Genomic DNA, 23279 nt, shown 5'->3' with positions numbered 1-23279 from the left:
TAGTACAACATGGCGATTATGGCTGGATATTAGGCAGCTCAAGTGCCTGTTGTTAATATTTTCAGCTCAAAACATTTGATCAACATCCAGTACTTGTTCTGACTGTTGTCCTCCCCATGTAAACCTCTGGCTGTAGCATAACATGATGGATTTGTGGATTGAGTGCAACCCATACATGTACGCTAAGGCATATACTTTGTCAGTCACCCATGCTAAAAATATAGACAGTGATAGTGCTGATCACTGTTAAAGCATTAAACTCTTGGTATGTTATTTATGCTAATTAGACTGATGCACTTACTTGTGTGTAATGATATATTTCCTCCACTAGAGGAGACCTCAGGACTTGTTCTGAGCACCCTATCTAATCTCCTACACTGCTGTTAAAGGAAAGATGGAAGGATATTTGGGCCATGTAGATTATGGTTCATTTGGCTAAAGCAAATATCATGTACCTGTCACATAGTGGTTTCCAGTCTTCTCTGTCTCTTGACTATCCAGTAAAGGCATTGAGACGAGGTGTCTTAGTATCATATTTGTAAATGTGTATGTATGTGTGTTCTGTAATAGTTTACCAAGGCAGGAGCACCTGGTGATGGGTGGAAATATGATAACATCAGTGTTAAGACATTTTGCTGAGCTCTCTCCTGCTCATAAATTTTCTCTAAGTGGTAGCCGAGATGTTCACCCACTGCTTTTGCCAGAACTGCACAAGGTTGATGCCAACTCTCAGCTTGCCTGCACTGGTCCCACTTGTTAAGCAACCAGCCCATAAAATCATCGAGTATAACACTTCCTTGATGCATTTCTTGATAGTAACTAGCAGCACTAAAGTCTTGAGAAACATGAAGGCACTATTAGTCGTCTCTAAGCCTGATGCCATTTGTTCCATTGTTTAATTGCTTACAATGGAGTAGAACAGTGCTTTCAGCTTGCTAAATGAACTAGCTATCAATGTTAAATATGTTAAATAAAAGTACATGATTGTGTTAAATCAATGATTGTGACTTGTGATTTGCCAAGCTGCACATGATCGCCATGACATAATTTTTATTTATTTGTATGGCCCAGAATCACAATTTACAAATTTGTCCCAAAGGGCTTTACAGAAAAATACAACATTCTCTGTCCTTAGACCCTCACATCGGATGAGGAGCAACTCCCTAAAAAACCCCCTTTAACAGGGAAAAAAATAGGAAGAAACCTGAGGGGAGCAACAGAGGAGGGATCCCTTCCCAGGACGGACAGACGTGCAATAGATGTTGTAAACACAGAAAACAAACAACAAAAGATATACATGCATAATACAAAGTCACTAAGGTGTAACTAAATAATTGATCTGCAGAATACCTATATTTCTTTATGCACTCGATATGTCTAACTAAACAAAAGGCAGCCATTTGTTTTTAATTCCCTAGGGCACTATTGGTAAAGACATCTTACATTTGAATGTTTTTCGTCCAAACATACACCATGACTATGTATTTATACTAGAAATTAGATAAAAGTCATATGATAAATTGTATAAATGACAAATAGAAAAACACTAGGGCATATTATTGTGCAGAAAATTATGTACTGCCACAGCTTTGCTGCAGCACAGAATGGCTCACTATATATGTATTAGCTATACTGTTGTCTTGCCACACCACTGCATACAACATACTGACCAAATAGACTTATATATTTGAACTTTTACTTTTTGCATTAAATAAAAACGCTCAGTACTAACCTTGTTCAGTCTTAACCTTCTATTTCTAGCCTAAAAGTTTGTTTCAAAGTGTGAATGCTGTTCTCAAATGAAGTAATAAGCTGCATTTGTGTTGTGACAGAGAGCACAATGTAGTTTGTCTATAGAAACTCCTTTCGCACAGAAGTCGAATTGCATCATTGAGAATGATGGGTGCAGCCAGGTGAGGTGAGAGGCACACATGGAAATTTACAGGTATGTGCTGATACACCATATATATTTTTTTGACTGAGGACAGCTGTGTGAAGCACAACTGATTAGCGTTCACCAGTTATGTAAGCTGATCACAGTAGTCCTACATGTCTGTGTTCTTCACCCTGGAGTGTAAAAATGTGTGCTGCAGTACAACAGGTTGAGAAATAATATATATCCAGTAAAGCCCCCTCAAATTAAGAAACAGCTCTGCTGATTTTTATTCTAGCCATGACTTAATCCTGGGACGCAATGCAATTAAGTGCAGCTAGCCACCTGAAAGGATAAAAAGTCTGCAGTCTGTGTCTGTAAGACCTCAGCAGCGACACAGTGACATCTAGTGTCAGAACAAAATAACTGCAGCAACTAATGCAGAAATCCACTGTGGACTATAAAACATCTGTGCCCTACACTAAGAAAGTGTTAGACCATTGTAAAGACCACAGTGTTTTAATATGGAATCTACATTGTACAGGTAGATAGGCTACAGTAAAATGTAATTATGAGTTATAATTGCTCCTACAATTAACAGCTCCAACTTAGTTTTTTCCAACACATTTCAAAATCAGAAAGGCTTTAGCAAGTCACAGCATGAGAGGATGTGTGTGTGTGTGTGTGTGTGTGTGTGTGTGTGTGTGTGTGTGTGTGTGTGTGTGTGTGTGTGTGTGTGTGTGTGTGTGTGTGTGTGTGTGTGTGTGTGTGTGCCTGCATGCATGCTTGCGAGTGAGGTGACATGAGGGGGGGAAATGAAATAACAAAAGAATGGATTTCCATGCATCCAACCTGTACATAATCAATAGTAAAAGTTACAGTATTGGTTCATTCTCTCTGAATGGTGTGTTGCTCTTTTAATATGCAACAAACCTTATAGATATTTCCCTGTTTTCCTTGACATCTAATGGTACAAACTGAGACATGGTTCTCAAAGTTGCATATTCACTCAATCGCAGTCTTTATGAAGCAGTCAAATGACCCAAGCCTCTTTTCTATGTGCTTTACTCAACCCACCAAATTTCCCTCTTTTCAAGGTCCCATAAAATCAGAAAGCTGCAGTTTTATCAAGGGTGTTCACAGTCTGCTTTGCCGAACCCTGACCGGCAGAAACTTATCATCGGTTAATTTGTGACTGGTTATGGTGTGAAAATGGTATCTACACCTAACCTGAGAGTGAAGCCAATACATGTTCTCCCACTGGATGCAGAATTGCTGTACTGTCTATTAGGCAACCATTTTTAACTGTGAAAGCAGGAATACAAAGGCAAAAAGTTCAAATGGATTAGCTTCATATGGTGCATCATACTGAATGGAGGCTTGGTTGGTATATAGAGGATCCATCCTGTAAAAGCATGAACATTTTTCCGCAAATTATCCACTATAAGAGGATTTGTTTCTGTTTTTGGCATTCTTAGAGCGTGGGCTTAGTTTTGTTATCAACTCAATTCCATCTTAATTTCAGATTTACAGTCCATAGAATTAAAAATACATAAACTGATAGAGACAACCTACACCAGTGCTTCCACATTTGGACTCATTGAGCTTAACAATGGTTTGGCTAAAGACTCAATGATCACATTTATGCGACACTGAAATTTGTATATAAAACTTCTTAAAACAGCATGAAATGATGAAGGCATTTTTATCTAAAGAGGAAGGAACTCAAAGAATAGAAGAAGAACTGAACATAAGCAAGATCATGCCTGCACAAAAGACAGAGGCTGCGGTCCAATAGTCCTCGGAGGAGATGCTTGATAACAGCCCATACAAGTTGAGTGTAATGACACCTTATCAGTCGAGGGGAGCCAAAGACCCGGAGCTGCACCCCCCGCCCATCAGCACATCATGTCAGTTTATCTGTTATGTGTGTGTGTGTGCTTCGGTGCCTACTCTTTCAATTGTGATAAACAGTTGGTGATAAATTCCGTTTTTTGGGGTTGTTAACATTTTCAGTGTGTGAATTGGCAAGATGGTTCTGAAATTTATTAGACAGTAGACAGGATGGAAACGCTGGGCATTTGGGTAATCTGACAGTTTTAATGGAGTCTTGTTAATTGGATCAGGCTGAATCAGAAATGGCTTTTACTTTATACCACCAGTATTCAAATTACATTAATTACTGAATTAATTCATCTTTGCTGCCATAAAATTATGCAAAATGAATGAGAACAGTTTTTTTTAATCAAACATTGAAAAAAAGCCCACTTTTAATTTCAGTATGTTTGTACTAGAGAAATAATATCTAGTAGCCTAAAAAATAATGTCACCACCTTTTGTTTATTTATTTATTTTAAATTATTTGCTGAAAGAGAGCTCAACTCATTGACTTAACCTTTTAATTACACATGATACTGGTGAGCACTGTTTCTGAATTGTTCTGCAATATCAAAAATAACCTAATTTAATTCACTTTTCCTGCTTTGTTCCTTTCTGCACAACACCATAACTGTGTGTACTGTGCACGTTTCAGGCCAGAAACACTGATTGAGCAAGTTGGCTATCATATTCATGGAAAACTTTATGAAACTAGTTGCCTTTGTCCTTCCACACATACGTATGGAGAGGACTTTGGAATTGGGACAGTGTTGTCTGCATTTCCCACCGCCCCTTTATATTGAACATGTTGGGTATAAAAGGCCTGCGTTGGGGGTGAAACCTCAGTCTCATCTGAGCACTCGCCAAGCCCAAAGGAGAGAGCTACAGTGGACCCATCCATCATGGGGGACTCAAGGCTCGGTCTCTTGCTGCTCCTAAGCACCCTCGCTTGTAAGTATCCCATTAACTCATCATACAGCCATAATCTTCATACAGTGTTAGATTTGGGATTTTCATGCTGATAGCAGTTAATATGCCAGAGATGAGGTTTATAAAAACATTGATGTAACAAAGTTTTACCCAACACGAATATTTTGAGTCATTTTTAATCGGAATAATTTCTTAACACTGAAAGCTGAAACCTCTTTTAAGCATGACACTTTGCTTGCAGGAATAAACAAATTTGAGTGGAGCTGATATACTTGTCTAATTTTCTTATGTTTGCTTTACAGATGCCCAGGAAGAGCATGCATCATGCCTCTGTAAGTTCCTGTATTTTTAAACACCTCTAACAAAATCAGTTATATATTCCAGTTAACAGACCTCAAATCTACAAAAAACAAAGTCATACATTTTGTGAACTCTGAACAGCATGGCTGCATAACTCTGTTGTTGCATTTCAACAGTGCCATCAGTGTGCTGAACTATTTGAAATCATTATCCTCCCTAACAGTGAACCAGAGGTACAAAGCCTTACACAAGTATGAGTACCTATATGAAGCTGAGTCTCTGAATGCCATCAACGGTGCTTCACATCTCAGGAATGGACCCAAGGCATCTTGCAAGGTAGATGGTAGTGTACTTAGACAGCTGAGTTTCAGATAATTTTGCCCTTTAAACATGCATATCCAGCACAGAAAACTAATATGATCTTTTAACAGGTTGACATTGAGGTCCCTCAGGCTTGCAGTTTTATCATCCGCACCACTGGCTGTAGCCTGAGTGAGGTGGTCGACACGGATGTGGGTGGTAACCCAGTGTTCACACCAGCACCCAGCTCTGATGACTTTGCTGCTGAAATGGAGATGTACAGTAACTTACTCTGTCCAAATAACAATCTGTTTAAAATTAGATATCAGGTCATATATGAACACATTACACAGTGAAACGCTTGTGAGGTAAGACTTATAACAAATGTCTATGACTGTTTTTAGGTATCCTCTAAAGGTTGTTGTTGAGGGTGTGTATGATGTGAAACTGTACCCTGAGGAGGGTGAGACCACAACCATCCTGAACATTAAGAGGGGAATCGTCTCTGCCCTGGCTGTGCCTCTGCTGGAGGAAAACAAGAACAAGAACATGGCAAGCCACTATGATTCATTTTGTCCAAACAAATACACTTGATTTGCGAAGAACTACAGACCTGTGTGTTTTAATACGAAACACCCAACATAGTAATATCAAAATCTCTCCTAACACCCCTTTTAGCCCACCATCCATGGCACATGCAAGACCCATTACTCTGTCAATGCAAGACAGGACATTGCTACTGACATCAGCCTGACCAGAGATCTATCCAGGTGCGACAAATTTGTCCCCATGAGAGATCACACCAGCCCCCTGGCCCTGATCTCTGGCATGGTAAGGCATATTAAGTACAGGCATTTTGTTTCATTTTCAAATACATTCAAAGCCAATACCTCTGTTTGGAGGGGGAAAAAACCCTGAACAATGACATTAATATCTGTCCTCCCACAGCACTACCCTCTGGCCCAGCTGGTCAGAAGCACCCAGACCTGCAACTACAAATTTGACAATGAAAGAAAACACATGACCGCTGGATCCTGCACTGAAAACCACATCCTGATTCCTTTCTCTCACAAGTATATAAAACCATATGCTGCTCTCTCCATTCATATTCTGTGAAATGGCTTCACTGATTGTTATCTGTGATGTATATAGTGGTTTTCAACCATGGGTTTTCTTCCCACAGAGGAACATATGGAATTACCAATGTTGGCAAGCAGTCCTTGACTCTGCAGGAGGTTTCTATGTACAATGAGAGAGTCTTCAACTATGGTATGTTCACATGTGAATATTTATTTAGCGGTTATATTGTATGGTTTCATTCTGCAAACAACTGCAATTGATGACACATTAGAACTGCAGCCAGTGACGCTCCATTACAACTTGTATTTGCAGATGAGACCAATGTTAAGGGTCTGCACATGGAGGCTGCAGAAGACAAGGCTGTTATCCAGGATAAAGATGCTGGTCTGGCTCTGCTAAGAGAGCTAGCCACTCTTCCTGAGACTGAGGGCGAGAGAAGAGCCCACCTCTTCCACAAGCTTGTCACTATGGTCCGTGAGATGAGGACAGAGACCCTGAGCCCTGTCATTCCCAAGGCCCTCGAGGTGTCCCGTCCCCTGACCTTCCAGGTTTTGGCTCAGTGTGGTACCCCTGAGTGCAGCAGCGCCATCATGCAGATCCTCAGGACCTTTGACAGCTCCACACTTGAGGTTGATGCCACTGTGTTTGCTATGGGATTGGTGTCCAACCCCTCTCCCCTTCTGATCAATGACATGCTGGAAATGGCTCAGTACAAGCCGAGCAAGGCCATCATGTATGCCTTGAGCAATGTTGTCAAGAAGTAAGTGGACATTACTTCAGTATAGCTTAACTGTAATGTACTTTATCAAAATACTGTACTAAATATATAGCACATTCTGTAACACATGAAATCCCAAGCTTTCAATTGTCTTGTCTTTCCTTATTAGATTCTACAAAGCTGAGGGAAAACTGACCCCTGAAATCCACGCTGTTGCTCGGTTCATGGGCTCCCAGCTGGGTGACTGCACTGGTGACCATGACCACACTTTCATGACTTTGAGGGTGAGAGGCTATGTCCATTTTAAAATAACTTAATTTACTGATACAAAGTCAAGAAAAGATAAAAATGCAACTACTCCATCATTTTAGGTTATTGGAAACATGGCTGCAGCGATGGGAGCTGCTGGTCCTGCCCTAAGAGCAGCTGTGATCCAGTGTGTGAACCAGCCGGATGCTTCCCTGGCTGTCCAGCAGGCTGCCATCCAGGTCTACAGGCTGACTCCTGTCCCTGACGAGGCAAGTCAAATCAGTTCAACTGGTTGATAATACACTGTAACCATTATTTCTCTGTTCATTTCATTCTTAATGAAGTATAATTTATTGGTCACAGGGCAGAGAGATTCTCATGCAGGTCTTCCTGGACAGTGCTAGCCCCCTGCAGAAGCGCATTGCTGCATATCTGGTGTTGATGAAGGACCCCCAGCCAAGTGAACTCACCCAGTTGGCTGCTGCCTTGCCCAGTGAGCAGGACCAACAGACCAAGAGCTTTGTCATCTCCCATATCACCAACATCTTGTCTTCAACTGAGCCTGGAACCCAAGAGTAAGTGAAGCATTTTAATACAGCATTTGCTGCGTTGTTGCATCATTGGGGTATCATAAACATCTTTGTCTTTCTCTCCTATAGGCTGAGACAGAAGATTCTTGATGCCCTGCAGGGTAATGAGATTGGCGCTGTCATGGACCCCACCAAGTTCTCACGCAACTATAAGATTGGCTCTGTGGAGGGTAACATGATCTTCGAGGGTACCAGCTACCTGCCCAAGGAGGTCATGCTTGAAATGACCTTGAAGGCATTTGGCTATGACATTGACATGATGGAGGTATGTGAAAACAAGACCTTTCTTTAAAGATATTTAACTCTGCAATGTTACCTGTCTTCTATTCACACGAAAACATTGTTCCGTTTTCCAGATCGGCATGGAGGGCAAAGGACTTGAACCAACAGTTGAGGCCCTGTTTGGAGAGAACGGATTCTTCCCAGACACCGTCCTTAAGACTATGTTCTTCGTCTCTGATAGGATGCCACATGAGGTCAACGAGGTCCTCAAGAAGATAATGCCTGCTCTCAGGAACAACAGGGGGAAGAGACAGGTAACTCAAATACACTCACATTAGCTTTCTTTGACTTATCAAAATGTAAAATGTGATCATAATAGCATCATTGCATTTCTCACATTATCAGATCTCCCAGAATTTCATGAGAGAGATTGGGCGCAACCTGAACAAACTGGTTAGAGACCTTAAGGCACAGCAGACCCCTGAGGCCATGGTTTACCTGAGGCTGCTGGGAAATGAGCTGGGATACCTCAGGACCAGTGACATGGAGGGCATGATCTACTCTGCTGCCATGATGACTGACAGCATGCTGAAGATGCTCCCTATGGATGTATGTATTCAAGTTACAGTCGTTCACAAAATAGTTTTCTGTCATGTCTGTTGTCCATGTTTGATGATAGGTTTTACTGGATTTTCTACCGATATAAACTTATATGAAACATTGATAATATGTGTACACCAACAGCTGATGAAGGGACTCATGGCTAAGACTGACAACACAATGTTTGTCCACTACATCTTCATGGACAATGAATTCTTCCTGCCCACTGCCACTGGTGTGCCTCTGAGAATTGCCTTGTCTGGTACTTTCACCCCTGGTATCAAGGGTGGACTTAAGATTGCTCGTGACATGGTAAAAATCATTATTTATATAATCACTTACATACATGTATTTAACTGTCAAACACAGCTTTACCATCATGCATGGGATCAACTCAGTTCCCTCCCCGTGTTTCCATGCAGAGCGAGGTTACCTTCATGCCCTCTGCTGGCATTGAGTTTGTGACTCAGGTTGGCTCCCACATCCCCAAATATGTTAAGTCTGGACTGGAGATGCACACCAACATTTTCCATGAGAGTGGCCTGACTGCCAAGATCTCCATGGGAAGCGACCGTGTCAAACTGTCCATCCCTGCTCCCAGGAACCCCACTAAGCTCATCAGCATCACGTAAGATTAAAACTATTGTACAAATATTCAGAGGAATCCAATACCTCTAATTGCAACATTATTTACTACTTTATACACTTAAACAATTATAGAAACAATTTGGTGGCAATGACTGGAGCTGAGATGAAGACTATCCCCCCGATGGTGAAAGACAAAGTTGATGTTAGTGAGTGCACTCCCTTCTTCGCTGGAATGAAATACTGCACTGCCTTGCAGTACACTGATGCTTTCTCTCACGATACGGCGCCCTACTTCCCCTTCACTGGAGACAGCAAGTAAGTGTGTGTCACAGTGCTTAAATGTGCTAGAACAATGTATGGATGCATTGCTTTTAAAGGTAAAAATATGCAAGTTTGTCATATAAATGAATGTCTGTGTTGCGTTATAATCATTTGATGCCAACACTGACTCAGTTCATACGCAGTTTATTAAAGCTGCTGTCTACATGAAGTATATTGATCATTACTTTTTAAAATTTATATTATTATATTTTTATACTTTAAAAAAGGTGGGTGTGACATTTTAAAACTGATTTGCTCTTCATATAATAGCTCTGACAACAGAGTTTCAGTCTCAAATGACCTTCCTCAGGCTGCCAGCTTATCTGAAGAAATGAACAAAAGCAATTTATTTTAAGAGAAATATCTGTGTGGGCTATCAGTTATGTAGTAATAATGTGACTTAACTGTTCCCACATAGTTTCATTAAAAAAAACTAATATCTTTATAGTTAATACTGGCACTGACATAATATGGTTGTTTCTTTATTTGTGGACAATTTGTTGTTCTCAGTGGAACAGCCAATGCTTGTTTGTTTTGAGGTTTTGGACCCACAGTCAGTCTGCTGACATTACAGTAACTTCCTGATCCCACCTCCCACTGTGAGGTGATGACAACAACAAATACTGACCAATTATCACAAAAGGTGCGGCTAAAATCAAGAAAAACAAAAAGACATTGCTGTCCGGTGGAAACCTCCAAAATATCTGCTGTCATGAGACCAAAACTTATCTGACAGGTTTTGAAAGGGTCCCAGTATAGTAGAATTTTGTCGACCCGCAGAGGGACTGTAATACTTGAAATTGAAATTAAAACATGGAAATTATTAACAAGGGAGTTGTGATGTTTTCACATGACATACATGGCATAAGTTGTACTTATTCTAAAACTAATACAAAATTCATGTACACAGACTTGCTGTAGAGCTGCACCCTACCGGTGAGGTTAGTGAGTACTCTGCTACCGTAGCCTACGAACTGCTCAAGGAAGGAGATGACGGCCGGCAGAAGGTTGACTCTGTGAAGATGGTCCTGAAAGCTGAAGGTGAAAACTGCAAGACTTACTGATATAATTTCTCTGTATTTGAATCTGCTGGTGCTTCTAAATGAAATCTGACTATTTATACATGTAGTATATTACAGAACAAACTTTTTTGATTGTGTTCCCTCTTTCCCTGGAAAATGTTAGTTCAAAGGTTTTAAATCAGGATTGAAGCTATGGAGTTATGTCTCAGTTTGGTTAATAATTCTAACTTATATTTAGCATGCATAACTCAATCTTTTGAATGGTAAACAACTTCCAATGGGAAACACTCTTTTAACAACACTGACGGAAAGAAAAATTAAATCACAATTTCATGAACATGTATTTCATTAGAGATCACGACACATTTTTCAAAATTATACAAAGGCGAGTCAGCCAGTGGTTGTTGCTGAAAGCTTTTGCATGCATGCTAACATTCAAAACTGGTTCAGCAAAGTGAAAAATCACTGTACATAATACAACTAGCTGAAGTCCTTTGAACTCACAACAGGTGCTGGCGAGGCGACAGCAAAAGTGAAGTATAACCGGAGGAAGCATGTCATCACTACTGATATCCAGATCCCTGACTATGACCTAGAGGCTGGATTCAGGCTGGGTGTTGCCACTGGGAACAACAAGGGCAAAGCAACTCACTCCATCTATCTTGACCTTATTAATAAGAACATCCCTCAACTCTCCCTGGTGGGACGCGCCAAGTAAGACATTAAACATAGCTTTCAAAAATCAAATGAATTAAATCTTCAACATTTAAGATTTTCAGAATCAAGGGTCCCTTTGGTTTTTTTTAGTAGCAAATACACTGTTTTGTTTTTTATGCACTGACTCGCAATATTCCTCCTCACAGGCTTGAAGCCATGAGGGATGCTTTGCTCCAGGTTGAGCTGCTTGTCCCCTCTGTCAAAAGTCAAGTCACTGTCACCACCAACATGAAGTATGATAAGGAATTCAAATTCAAGTTTGAAAGTGACATCAAAGTCCCACAGGCCACATCAACCCAGAAGATTGCCTTGAAATATGGTGAGATCTCAGTATTGTTTATATCTTGTTGCATCTACTGGAGAATGATGGGCTGGATATACTTTATTAGGTCACTCTCTAATTCTCAAAATTAAATATCCAATAAGTATTTAAATCCCATTTGTAGTATCTGTGTAACATAGGATTACAGTATAATGTAATACATTTGAAACTAAGTTTAAGACATTTTTTTAGATGACAACAAGATTGAAACTGAGATCAACTCTGACATGAACTTGGAGATCCTTAAAACCCTCCCTAATGCTGAGGCAGTAGAGAAGATTATCCATGAAGTTCTCAACATGCAGGTTGGACAGACTGACATGAAAGTCCGTCACATCCTCAAAAAGTCTGTAGAGGTAATATCATGTCCATATGAGGTCTAGCTTTGATCTTTAAAAAAATTAAATGAATATTTAACAAATGCTGTTTCATTTTTAGGCTACCAACAACTATTTGGAGAAATATGTTGCTGATATCCCATACATTGAAAACATGAGAATACCTGCTATGCCTGAAATCACTCTGCCAGAGAAACTTTTCCACAATGCGTAAGTTACAATTTAGAAAAACATTATGCAGTTTCCACACATTTAGACTTTACAGCAGACATTTAATATTGATTGATCCTTATATTTTGTCAGTGAGGCCAAGGCTGTTTACCACTTCAACAAAGAGCGTCTCCTCATCACCATGCCCATGCTTCTTGGAGGAAAATCAACAGAAGATCTGAATTTCCCACCTGCTCTGACCACACCACGACTGTCTTTGCCCCAGTTTGGCTTTGAGGTTGCCTCTATTGAAATCCCCCTCCCAGAGCTTTTCATCCCTGAAACCATTGCTGTGCCTGTACCCCTCTTTGGAAACGCAGAGGTTTCAGTCAAAGCAAACACTAACCTGTATCAACTGGAAGCCTCCATGTCTGCTGGCAAAGATAATGCTGATATTCCAAGCTACTCAGCTAAGTTTGAACTGGAAGGAAATTCCCCCATTGACATCCTGGCCCTCAAAATTGAAGGTATATTTCCTCTTCCATGTTGTTATCAGCAATAAGAGTAGGCATGAATGATAGATATTAGACATGAACTACATAGCTTGAACGTCACTAACATTTTTTTCTTTCCCATTTCAAATAGGCTCTGGGTTGCTTGCTCGTACTATGTCTGATTCCATCAAGGCACATGTGAAAACTGCGGTCAGCCACAAGCTTATTGAAGCAAGTGTAAGCATCATGGAAGTTGGAACTGTCACAGATAAAATCAGTGTCAAATCTATCAGCAAGATTGAAGCATCAAGCCCTCTTGGCCTGCATATCAACATGGAGCACACTGGCATGGTTGGCTTTACTACTGAGGAAATCTCTGCTGATAGCAATCTTGACGGAAAAGTTAACATTGGACCCATCTATGGTAACACTATTGCTACTCAATCTTTAGCCATCTTCCCATTCAGGCCTGAGGCAAAGATTGATTCCTCTCTGAAGATTGACACAACCATTCTTAGGGCTCAGAACACGATTGCAGCAACTTTTGTCAATGGTGAAGTCTCTATTGTATCCAACACCAATGCTTATGAAGACACTCTGGCCCATGCTATTGAGCTTTCCTTCAGAGACCACAAGCTATCACTAAAGAGTGATACAAACATGCTTGCTTTTGGCATGAAGATGCACCAACAGGCAGAGGCTTCTGCTGGTGCTGAAGAAGTCAGGATGAGGATGGAAACCAATGCAGACTGCTCTGAAAACCAGATCTACTCTGTACTTACTGCCTCTCTTGATGTCAGTGGTCTGGATGTAAACAGTGATGCCACTGTGAAGTTCATTGGAAATGAGGCCAAACACAAGGCTACTCTGACAATGAACAAGGACGGTTTGGCTGCAAGTGGATCAACTACTCTTCAGAGCCCCGTAACTCTGGAAAACACCTTCAATGCTGGACTTGATGCCTCAAAGGCTACACTGTCTATTAACAACAAGGTTGCAGTGCATGACATCAAGGTTGATAATGTTAATACCCTGACAATAACTCTCTCAAGCCTTGACTTCAACTCAAAGGCTGATGCTAGTGTCAGTGAGCATGCTTCTTATACTCATGACATCACCATTGACCTGAAGCCCTACACTGCCTCTGCCAACTTCAACAATAACTTGAAAGTGCTGGCTGTCAGCTTCATTAATGAGGCACAACTGAAGGCAGAGATCTACAAGATGGACCTGACTGGAAGCATGAAAGCAATGTATGGTGAGGAAGAGGTCAGGCACACCTATCAAGTAAATTATGCTGACCTTAGTGCCAATGCTAAGTGCAGCACCACTGGAAAACTCTTTGGAACTCAAATGAGCCACAACACTGAGCTTGAGGTTGTTGGTCTTGCTGCCAGGGTCACCAATGATGCCCACTTCAACTCCCAGCCAATGCGCTTTGACCACACCATTCGCGCCAGCATTATCCCCTTTGATTTCAACCTTGATTCCATGTTCAATGCTGATGGTGACCTGATCCTGTACGGAAAACATAGTGCCCAACTCTATGGCAAGTTCCTTCTCAGAGCACAGCCCCTAGCTTTTGCAAGCTCACATGAATACAGAGCTTCGGTGAGCCAACAGTTAAATAATGATTTCTCCCTGGAGACAACTATGGACAACAAGATGGACACACTCCTGACTCCTCAGGAACAGAAAGCCACCCTGATAATGAAATCAAAGATGAACAACCATGCCCTGGACCAGCAAATTAATGCTTACCACAATCCAGAGAGGCTTGGAGTGGAGATGTCTAGCACACTTCTTACTAGCCTTTTCAACACTGCTTCTAGTAAAAATCAGGAGTTTGCCATCTCTGGCTTCCTGAAATATGATAAAAGCACAGAAAGCCACATGATTCAGTTACCTTTCATTGAGAGTTTTCCAGCTCTCCTGGAAAAAATCAAGACCATAGTTATCAACATGGCAGAGGGGCTGCAAAAATACATCAACAATGAAGACATTAAGGCAAAGTTAGAGGCTCTTCCTCAGCTTGTGAGTGACTTTGTTTCCCAGCTAAACATTGAAGGCAAAGCAGTTCAGCTGAAGCAGAATATAATTGCTCTCTTCCAAGAATATGCTTTCTCCATTCAAGACCTTGAGGCTTCTTTGCTGAACCTTAAAACTGCTGTTGAGAAACTCCTGACTGAGATCACATCCCGTATGCAGATTATTGTTTCAGCTACCAAGGAAATGATTGCAAGTGGTACTGTAGTTGAGAATATTACCAAGAGAGTCAACCAGGAGTTGGCAACCTTCCTCAAGGAGTATGACATCAAAGCTATCATCATGGCTGTGATTGATGCCATTGAAAATGTAATTAAACAGATTGACCTGCAGGAACTAACTCAGAGCAGCCTTTCCTTCCTTCAGGATATTGACTATGAGTTTGGTGTCAAAGCAAAGTTAGAGATGATTGTGAGCAAGATGAAGAGGTTCATTGAGAGCTTTGACCTTGCCAAGTTTGCTGAAGACATTAAAAGCTACATTTCATCCCTTGACCTTGAAGCACATATTGAGGAACTGATGGCACAGATTCCAACAAACCTCTTTGACTCAGCAGTGGAAACCTTCAAAGACCTGATTCTCCAGTTTGACATCCTTGAAAAGTTCCATTCCTTCCATGCTAAGATGAGGGAGTTGATTGTCAAATTTGAGGTTGACAAGAAGGTTGAGGCCATCTTTGAGAAGATTATGGAGGTCATCAAGCAGTTCAGAATTGATGAAACTATCCAGGTCATAGCTAACTATCTAAAAGTCACTGATTTTCATGAAAAAGCTATGGAGGTCATGGAAGAAGCCATCAACTATTTGAAGGCCACTGAAATGAGGCATGTGATTGAGCAACTGAATTTCTACCTTGACACTGTTGTGCAAAAGCTTAAGTCTTTCAATTACAATGCTTTTGCCAATGAGGCAAATCAGTTGATTTCTGCTTATACTATTCATTTGAATGAGTTGATCAGGGCACTTGAACTACCACAGAAACTTGAGGCGACAAGAGACTTTGTCAGCTTTGTTTTATCGTCTGTTAGGGATTTCATGGAACAAATGAGGGAAATTAAGGTGGCAGATATGATCAAATATTTGAAGGATATTATTGACAATGCTGTGTTTAATGACCTGAAGGTGATCTCTATGCGCCTGAAGCAAAAGATCTATGAGATAGATGTCAGATCTGAGATGACCAATGTCTTACAGCTGATGAGCAAATTCTACACTAAAATTATGAGTATTACCACTGACTTGTTCACTAAAATGGTAGAGATCATTGATAAGATATCTGGTGAACAAAAGATCATCAGTGAGATTAAGCAAATTATTGAGGGGCTTTTCACTGCACTGAAGGAAGCTGAGTTAAATATGCCATCTTTCACCTTCCCTCTTACTGACCTTGTTGTGCCCTCCATGAAGCTCAGTATGGACAAGCTTCATGAGTTTAAACTCCCAAGACAGCTGGACATCCCCGAGTTTACCATCTTGGGCTTCTACACTGTGCAAGCCACGACCATCTCCATTGATGACATTAAGCAGAAAATAACTGAGCTAATTGATTTCATTGTCAACTTTGAGATCAAGATGCTTGATTTGGACGCTTTCTTTGGAGAACTGACCATGAACTACTTCCCTGCCTTGCCTGAGATTGTCCTCCCTGAGATCACCGTTCCAGAGATCTCTTTCCCTGCTCTGCCTGTTGTTCCAGCAGAAAAACTTGTCAAGACTCTTGAGATTCCTGAGATCAAGCTGCCAGACATCCCTAGTGAGATCATCATTCCAGGATTTGGAAAATTGTATGGTGAGATTAGAGTCAACTCCCCCATCTACACCATCAGAAATGCTGCTGAGCTGCAGAGTGCTCTTGATGGAGAGAAAACTCGTCAGCTGACAGCGTTCATGACTTCCCAAGGAACATCTCTGAACTTTGAGATCCTCAACTTCAACCTGGATTCCACTGCTCGCATTGCCATCCACAAGATGGATCATGTGATTGCTGCTGAGACTTAAGTTCACTCACGCTGCTCTTGCAGTGGAACACCAGGCATCTGTGACTTTTAATGACCTCTCAGCCCAGGCATCATCCAAAACAACAATGAAGGCCACTACTACACCTTATAATGCTGAGCTGGTGAATGAAGCCTTTTTAGCCACTAAGGGTGGTTTGTCTGGCACTGTTGATACCATCTATAATCATGTGCTCAACTTCCCAATTATTGGCGTCACCAGTGAAACATCTCTGACCCAAAAAGCTGTGGCCCGCCAGGAAGGCACCACCATTACACTGACAGTTGGAAATGAAGGAACTGCCAAGATCAACTCTCATGACGGCACTCACAAGAGTGATCTGCACTTCACTATCAATCCAAGTACAGCCAAGGTGACCTTCAGTAGTGATACAGACACAGTCCTCCTAAAGATGAAACAGACCCTAAGTGCTGACTCTGTCATCCTCAGTTATTTCAAGTTTGATGCCCGTTCTGAAGCAGAGGGCCCAGCTATCAAAAACAGCCTTCTCATGGTATCCGGAAATGCCAACCTTAATGATATGAAAATTGAGCTGAAGGCAACCCATAACACTGATCTAGTTGGTATTGTCAGTGGTGTCCTGTCCAATGTAATCAGTGTTGTTGTCTGTCCCACTGAGGTTACATTCGACTTACAGAACAAGGGAAACACTAAGGTCAGTTTCCATGAAGCTCTTACTGGCAAGATTGATCTGCAGAATGATTATTCAGTAATCCTGAAACCTGATGCACAACATATTAACACTGTGGCTCTGGCCCGTTTTAATCAGTACAAACTGTTCTGGAACGTCACTGTTGAAAACAATGAGAGAGAAGCCGGCATCTTTGCTGCTGCAGATGGTGAGGCAAACCTCGACTTCCTGACCAGCCCCATTAGCATTCCTGAGATTGAGCTACCTTTTGTTGACTTCCGTACCCCAGCCATCAGCGATCTTAACTTGTATGAGCATACTGGGCTGAAACATATTTTGATCTCCACTGAGCAGACAATTGATGTGGATGCCAAGATTGTGTACCAGAAAAGCAAGTTTGCTCCTCTTGCTGATGTCATGGGTTTAATGCAGATTCCCTCTGTGGGTAACCTGATCACAGAGCTGTCCTTCAAGTCTGCCATCATCAATCTAAATGTCAATGCCGGACTGTATGCTGAGGATGATTTTGTGTTTCGTCTGGGGGCAACAACAGCCTCTGTGTTTGAGGGCCTTAAAGCCAAACTTGATGGCACCACCAGCCTTACCACCCAAAGAGGAATCAAGTTGGCCAGCTCTCTGTCCCTAGAGAATCGTTATATTGAGGGCACTCATGGCAGCACCATCAGTGTGAGCACTGAAACTTTTGAAACCACTGCCTCTGTTGCCACCAATGCAAAGATTGCCTTGCCTATACTCGACCTTGAAGCAAATCAGAATCTGGTTGTAGATACCAAGTCCAAACCAAATGCTGCCTCCGTCATGAAGCTGAAGGGTGATTTCAACATGCCCTTGATCAGGGCTGGTGGAAAGGCAGATGTAGACCATAGCATGAAGTTGGAGGGAAACTTTGAGTATGTTTCCATGGAGTCAACCACTAAGGCAAACATTGATGGCAAAGTGCTTGAACAGTTTGTAATTTTGGGTAACTTAGACAATGAGGCTAATCTGTACCTGAATGGTGATGGTCTACGTTCCACATACAAAGTAATTGCTGATACCGGCCTTAGCAGTGGCATGACCAAAATTGTTGACATGGATGTAAAGGAGAACCTGTCTATTGAAGCCTCCCTGAACCGTGTGTATGCAGAGCTTAGGTTTACTGGCAACAACGAAGTAAACCTGTTCAGTTTCAACACCAAAGGAAAGCATGTTGCCCAAGCAACTATTGACCTTGACCCAACCACTTCCTTGAACGCTGATATTGAGATTGATATGTCTCAGCCAAGTAGCTTTGGTGACCTCACCATCTTTGAGAAGGCTGTTGTTGAAGTGACTACCCCCAAGCAGAAGATCTCTGTCAATGCCAAGATTGTCACCCCAGTGTACACTACAAATGTAGCATCTGAAATGGAGGGTTATGCTCCTGTCTTCAAAGTCACCTTCAAATCCTCTGCTACGTCTGCCATCGCCTTCTTGGATTATGACTTGGACTGTGAGTTTCCATATTTTTCTATAAAAGGGGACACATTTTAATGAAATACATCAGTATAAGTATATTTATTTGGTATTATTCTCCTAAAAAAAACCCAATTTGTTTCAACAGCTGCCATGACCACAAGCTTTGAAAACGCTGGCTTAAGTGTGACTGGAAAGACTTTGTTTACCCATACTGACCTGACCATGGACATTCAACATATTTTTTCCCAAGCTGCAAGGTAACATTTTCTACAGATCATTTCATCTAATTTATTAAGGACTTTAAAATTGAAATTTGATTATGTGATTAAATGGATCACACTCACTTATTTCATTCTCTTTTACAAGAAGGTAGATTTTCCATAATTATTCTTTGTAGAATAATAGGCTATTGTATGGGTAAAATTACCTTCTTCTGTACCACAACTAAATGATTGTGCCTCTTTGTCTACTCAGTTACCCCCATCTCACCCTGAGTGTGGACATCACTAGCCCTTCCTTCACTGATGTGAACTACCGTTTTGCTGCCCGCAAAGATGGAATGAGTGCCTCGGTCTCCATTCCATCCACTGGTTTCCTGGGTCTTCAGCTCCATGGCAGAGTCCCATCTCAGATGAATGCTAGGCTTTATGGTCGTTATGCTGTGGGTATCTCACATCGATGTTCTGTTGCATAATCAATGAAAGCTCATAATGATTGTTTTGTTTGACATTTAATTTTATGTTTTTTATTCAACAGTCTGCTCCTGAGAATGATGTTGACATCTTCATCGTCAGAGCTTCTGCCAAGGATGGTGACAAAATGAATTTCAAGCTTATCTTCAACATGGAGGCCCCTGACATTATGCTCAGTGGTCTACAGGAAAGACTGCCTGCCATCACCTCTTCTCTTAGCAGCTTTGCTGATAAGTACCAGCTCTTTAGACATACAGCTGAGATGAAAAGTGTCATGACCAACTACATTGAGGAGGTCCACAACACTGTAAACAACCATTCCCCACATCTGAGCCAGCTGTCCATCCTCTTCAGGAACACCATTGTCCAGTACCAGAAGACTGTCCAGATCTTTCTGGATGCTGCCATCAAGTTCCTGAGAGAAACCAAGTTCAAACTGCCTGGCTCTGAGGAGATGACCACTGTCCCTGAGGTCCTCAAAATGCTGACCAGCAACGCTGGTGCTATGCTAGAGAAGGCCATTCAGAGGATGGTTGTTAATGTTGAGTATGCTTTCAATGTCATCATTGACATGATTAGTAATATTCAGGTCACTATGCCTCTCGGTGATGTCATGACTGGTGCCCAGGTAATCAGCCAGGCTAAAAACACAGTGAAGACCATGCTTAACAACATGGTGGATCTTGTGATGCACATGGAGAGCCTAGATATAATCCTAGAGAAGATGGGTAAAACCTTGAAGGCCATAGTTGACAAAGCTCAGGACACTGTTGACAACACCCTGAAATCTGATATCCTTGATGCCATTGCTACTTACATCAATGCTTTCCATGGCAAACTTGTAAGCTTGATGAAAACTACGGTGGACTCTGCCTACATAGTTATGCACACAACGTATGTAAATGGAATTAATTACACTCTGGAGGTTGTCAGATCTCAGGTGAACTACTTAAAACACACAATCTCTAGCTATGCACAGGAGGCTCCTACTGAGTTCAGGGCTTATGTGAAAGCTGAGGGTAGAAGGCTTGAGATTAATCTCCCACTCAGCCTTTACCTGTAAGTCTGGACTCTGAAATGGTATCATCTAAGAATAAAGCAAGATGCTCTGCTGTATTAAAATTGGATGATTGTACAATAGTGGTGCTGTTGAATATATAACAATTTATAGACAATATCAGCAAAAATGCTGAAACAGGCCCAATTGTCTACCTCTTTGTGTGACATATGTGTGAAATAAAGCCTGCTTACTGAATTGCATGGTGTGATGTTACTTTATTTTTCCCCAAAGCTATAATAATCTGTTACTCTCTGACGTTAGTCTTAGCCTGTAGACGGGTAACCAGTTTTAAATTACTGGGGCCACTACAGAACTATGCAAGTGTAAGACTGTACCTGATTAAACTGCATACTTCTATATTATATCCCATTTTGATCTCTCAGTTACTCTGTTAATTGTCTGCCTGCAGTTTGTTCGGTAGATGGCAGTATCTCCACCTATTATTTTATGCTCTTCTATATTCACTTTCATTCCAGTTTCTAATATCTGATTTTAGTTTCTGCCTAGAGAAGGGCAAAACTCCTGAGAACTATAAAGGCTGATAAGAGCTAAAAAGCATCAATTACCTTTTCTTTATCAAAACTTTTATTTTTCTTTGTTTGGTCAGGACAGCTAGCAGTGACTCCCCATGGTTTTCAGTCTAAAATGTTTGGATGTTTTAATTCTGCTCTGCACTACTGTGCTTCTATACATTTCAACATGTTTTATACATTATACATTCAACATGTTCTATATATTTCAACATGTTTAAACATATTTACCCACAGTGTTAAATAACATTTAAATATTTTAAATGAAGTTGTTGTCAGGTGTCATTGCTTCTTCACAAACAATTATGATATTAAAAAAAAAAAAAAAAAACACACAGAATACCAGAGACAACAGTATGAAGCCTACTAAGGGCACAACTGTTGTTCCCTTAATCGCTTGAAGCCAATCTTGTGCAGCTTTTCTTGTGCCTGAAATTTTTGGATCAGCATGCCCACTTAGCAGGGAATTCCTGAACTGGTCATATTCCCTCTCAGCGGACAATGGAGCTCACTGGACACACCATGTAGCTATGGCCTCTTTGGAATGAAACACAGCTAAGGAAATGCTGTCATACCTGTTTGGGGTCTTGGCTCTGTAATGCAGGGGGTTTATAAAAGGTGTTTACCTCCAAACATCCAGAAATATTCCCTTGGATGTAGCTCAGACAGATCGGATAAAGGAACCAGTGGATACTCAAAGAGAAACAAGTGACATAATGACTCCTAGCCTGGTGAAAATATTTTATTCAATATGCTTCTACAATGAGTGAAGTAACTGACCTGTCATATCTGAGGCTATACCTTAGTTAAACTTTGAAGCCATTCATTATCAGTAAATTACAAAGTATGATAAACTGCTGTTTCACTGACAGATAAAGAGAATCTACTCCTCAAGATGACAAACCCCCAGTGAGTCAGAGATTCTCCTTGGGGCACTTTTCTGTGCTGCTGCGATTATTCAGAGCAAAGTCAACTCTGACAAGATATCCAGATCAATCAGTGGAGATGACCAAGGATGAGATGAATATATTGGGTTAAGTGTTTGAGTATGAATCTGAATATTACCCCTCCGCCCCCATAACTCCATATCCCTTATCAGGTGTATCATATTACCTATTATTATTATTATTGTTGTTGTTGTTGTTGTTACCATTATTATTCTCAGTAGTAGTAGTAGTAGTAGTAGTAGTACTATCATTATTGCTATATGTATCTTGTTTTTTTCCCCATCTTCTTGTATTTTGTTGGAATTTAAATTCATTTATAAGCTGAGCTTTTAGGTGTCATCTTGAGAGTTTGTTCCTTTTGTTAAAAAGTGAGATCTTTTGTGATCCTTTGGGCTTTTTTTTTTTTTAACCTACATGTCACCTCACTGACACAAAATAGTCATTTTGTCTTTTCTCTTCGCTGTCATCATGCTTTTATCATTGCTATTCAGTTTGCTTTCAAAATAACTTTGGGAGGCAATTGCACATTATAAAAATGTGACTCATAACAACAGGTAGGTACAGTAACATGACAAGTACTCTAAATGTCTTGCAGATAACTTGTTATATTGTAGGGTTTGGGCTCCAGTTGGCCTAACATAGTCTGAGGATCTTTTTATACAAGTGAAAAAAAAAAAAAACATTATTAGGGAGAGATACCGCAGCTGCAGCAGTTTTCTTGAATCAAGTAACATTATCTTGGCAAAACTGAGGTGATCCACAATTTCTCAGGAAGCTGTAACCTGTTGAGTGTTGTGTGTAATTGCTCTTGTGTGTGTTTTTGGTGCACTCTGCTTGGTTGTCATGTTCTCTTTCCCCGGGTCTCTACCTGTTTCCCCTCCAGGTGTGAGCAGCTGAAACTAGCCGACTGAAGAAAAGTGGACTAGATAAAAAGTGAGGAGAGAGACATGAGGTGAGGCCTGTCAACCTGCAGCAGCTCAGTTTTGGGATCTTTATCTTTTCTCTGCTATTGTTTTTTCCCCCAGCATAATTTTTGTGTGTTGGGTTTTGTTATTTTAGTTTGGATTGAAGATTTTCCGGTTTCCAGTTTCCACTTTTTTCTCCTTTTGTTCTTTTTGGCTGGGATCTTCAACCCCTTTTTGTTTATTTTCTGTTGTACTTTCCCCCCCTAAATAAATACTTCTTTTCTTCATAATTCAGTGGTTGT

General features: G+C 40.9%; 1 pseudogene; it reads left to right on the top strand.

Moving 5' to 3' along the window:
* Positions 1–4653: 4653 nt before the first annotated feature.
* Positions 4654–22983, top strand: LOC115355855 (apolipoprotein B-100-like; annotated as a pseudogene).
* The last annotated feature ends 296 nt before the right edge of the window (positions 22984–23279 follow it).

Source organism: Myripristis murdjan, chromosome 24 (assembly GCF_902150065.1).
Source record: "Myripristis murdjan chromosome 24, fMyrMur1.1, whole genome shotgun sequence".
NCBI classification, from domain to species: domain Eukaryota; kingdom Metazoa; phylum Chordata; class Actinopteri; order Holocentriformes; family Holocentridae; genus Myripristis; species Myripristis murdjan.
Note: the sequence above shows the minus strand (reverse complement) of the source record. Positions and strands in the feature narration are given on the sequence as shown.